This window comes from Entelurus aequoreus, linkage group LG23 (assembly GCF_033978785.1).
Source record: "Entelurus aequoreus isolate RoL-2023_Sb linkage group LG23, RoL_Eaeq_v1.1, whole genome shotgun sequence".
In the NCBI taxonomy this organism is placed as follows: Eukaryota; Metazoa; Chordata; class Actinopteri; order Syngnathiformes; family Syngnathidae; genus Entelurus; species Entelurus aequoreus.
This window is the reverse complement of record NC_084753.1, coordinates 24,274,416-24,277,546: the sequence shown is the minus strand read 5'-3', so window position 1 is coordinate 24,277,546 and position 3,131 is coordinate 24,274,416. Positions and strand designations below refer to the sequence as shown.

At 34.9% G+C, this 3,131-nt stretch overlaps 1 non-coding gene across 1 annotated transcript; it reads left to right on the top strand.

Annotated features, from left to right (window-relative positions):
- Positions 1 to 735: 735 nt before the first annotated feature.
- On the top strand, positions 736 to 818 carry trnal-cag (transfer RNA leucine (anticodon CAG)). Its single transcript has one exon. It is a non-coding gene; the product is annotated as a tRNA-Leu (tRNA).
- The last annotated feature ends 2,313 nt before the right edge of the window (positions 819 to 3,131 follow it).

Genomic DNA, 3,131 nt, shown 5'->3' with positions numbered 1-3,131 from the left:
CATGTTGTTCCTGACCACAGCAAACGTTACCATGTTGTTCCAGACCACAGCAAACTTTACCCAGCTTGCAAAGATTGTAATAAATCCATTAGAAGAAGGCAGCCTGTCCTTTCCTTTAACTTGGGCACACACATATACCTTTGGCAGTTTTAAGACAGTAATTTCCAGGAGTTATCTCACCCTCTGAGACACTTACTTAATGCTTTGCCTTCATTATAAAACTTGCATAAGGCTTTTAACTTTTTTCAGCTCCAGACAGATTTGTTTTTTTGTATTTTTGGTCCAAAATTGGCTCTTTCAACATCTTGGTTTGCCGACCCTTGGTCTAGGAAGACACTGCTGTAGGAATCAGAGAAGAGTGAAGTAATGACTTTGTCCATGTCTGTGTGTGCCAGCAACACTTTTGCAGAGCGTCTGGCATCCTCCTCCTCTGTCCTTCCACCAATAAATCTTGCTGGTGAAGACAGTGTGGTCAATATGAGGCCTGACAGCTTTGATTTGTATGTCCTGCACCACAATACATGTGTCCCTCTTTACCGCTGCTATAAATGTGCAGTGTGACTACACACCGTCTGTTTGTGAGCTGTCAATGAACACACAACCATTGAGTGGTATTATATATTGTATTCAACATCCTTACCAACTCTTTATATATAGATATATGTAATATAAAAAATACAATTTATATGATTGGTATTTGTATATAATAGATAACTTTCTCGACATACATTCTAAGTCAGGATGGCCGAGCGGTCTAAGGCGCTACGTTCAGGTCGTAGTCTACTCTGTAGGCGTGGGTTCGAATCCCACTTCTGACAAGATCATTTTTATTACATCGATGTGAAATATGCATTTTTGTTAGGTATGTTTCTACGAACAATTTACTCTCGTTTCTATTTGTTGTTTGATGAAACGAATTACTTTTATGACAATAGAGAAATACTCATTTAAATAGATTGAATGGGCATGCACAGAAGCATATGTTTTAAAAATAAGAACGTACCACAAATCAACCGTTGTTTTCCTTATTGGATGTGACATCACATCTCATGACAACCCGGAAACCGTCAGGTACGGAAATAAACACACAGGTCTGGCTATAAGAATACCAAATTGAACAATTATTTGAAAGACCTTATGAACCTATTTGGATTACTTTTCGATACTTTTCAAAATAAAGGGGACCACAAAAATAACAAAAAACGTACAATTGATGTGAAATATGCATTTTTGTTCGGTTTGTTTTATACGAGCAATTTACTGTCGTTTCTATTCTATGCTGAATGAAATATTTGTTTTTTCCCGGTTTAATTCAATTTTTTAAAGGTCTGCTGTCAATCATGTTAGTGCCAATGCAATCCGAATAAGCTATATTACTTTCAAAACAAACTACTTTTATGACGATAGAGAAATAATCATTTAAATAGATTGAACGGGCATGCGCAGAAGCATATGTTTTTTAAAAAAAAGAACGCACCACAAATCCCGTTCGAGGAGCGTCAATAAAATATCAAAATGTTATTATTCATACAGTTGCAAGTGTATTAATAAAATCGCCACTGATTTATGAGTCAAAAGCTGACATATTTTTAACTTTTCTAGTATGTTGCGCAATATTGGACGTGACTGTAATGATATTTATCACCGTTAGATGGCAGTCACGTATGAAATTGTAGGCATACTTGTACATACTATCTTTACAATTTAGACTTACACTATTATCTAATATATTACAGACAGTTTGTCAAATATTAAATATTATAAAAAACAATATGTGTGTAGAATTTATTCCAATACATATGTTGAATATTTTCCAGATTTAGTGTACATCGTGTATCAATGACATTTACACTGGTATAAAATATACTACAATGTACATGTCGTGACTCGTAACACTTGACCGCATTTATCATTTATAAGCAAACTAATTTAATACATCTATATATATTTATAATATATACGTATACCAAAATGTACGTAGATACTTTTCAATACAGCAATTTGTTATTCATATACCTGTGTGTTTATTTCCGTACCTGGCTGTTGTGTTGCTTTCCTTCGACGTTGTCACGTGATTTGACGTCACATCACGTGACAACCCGAAAACCATCAGGTACGGAAATAAACACACAGGTCTGGCTATAACAGGGGTCAACAACCCGCGGCTCTAGAGCCGCATGCGGCTCTTTAGCGCCGCCCTAGTGGCTCTCTGAAGCTTTATAAAAAATGTATGAAAATGGAAAAAGATGAGGGGAAAAAAAATTTTTTTTTTAGTTTTAATATGGTTTCTGTAGGACAAACATGACACAAACCTCCCTACTTGTTATAAAGCACACTGTTTGCTTCACTGATTCGAGTATTTGGCGAGCACCGTTTTGTCCTACTAATTTTGGCGGTCCTTGAACTCACCTTAGTTTGTATGTATAACTTTCTCCGACTTTCTAGGACGTGTTTTATGCCACTTCTTTTTCTGTCTCATTTTGTCCACCAAACTTTTAATGTTGTGCGTGAATGCACAAAGGTGAGTTTTGTTGATGTTATTGACTTGTGTGGAGTGCTAATCAGACATATTTGGTCACTGCATGACTGCAAGCTAATCGATGCTAACATGCTATTTAGGCTAGCTATATGTACATATTGCATCATTATGCCTCATTTGTAGCTATATTTGAGGTCATTTAGTTTCCTTTGAGTCATCTCAATTCAATGTTTATCTCATGACACACTATCTGTATGTAATATGGCTGTTAATTTGTTGCGGCTCCAGACAAATTTGTTTTTGTATTTTTGCTCCAATATGGCTCTTTCAACATTTTGGGTTGCCGACCCTTGGGCTATAAGAATAACAAATTGCATAATAATTTAAAGACCTAATGAACAAATTTGGATTACTTTTTGATACTTTTCAAAATAAAGGGGACCACAAAAAAAATTAATTGGCTAAATTTAAAGATTTGGATCTTATTGCACTCAAAGAACAATTTCAGAAGATTAAAATAAAAATTAAACACATTGAACAATATTGTATATGGTCTGCCATAATCTAGGATTAGGTTAGATTATAATATTAAACTTTTTTGACATTATTCATTGTGATTTATGGTTGCCACTTTTGGCTTTAAGAAAAATAT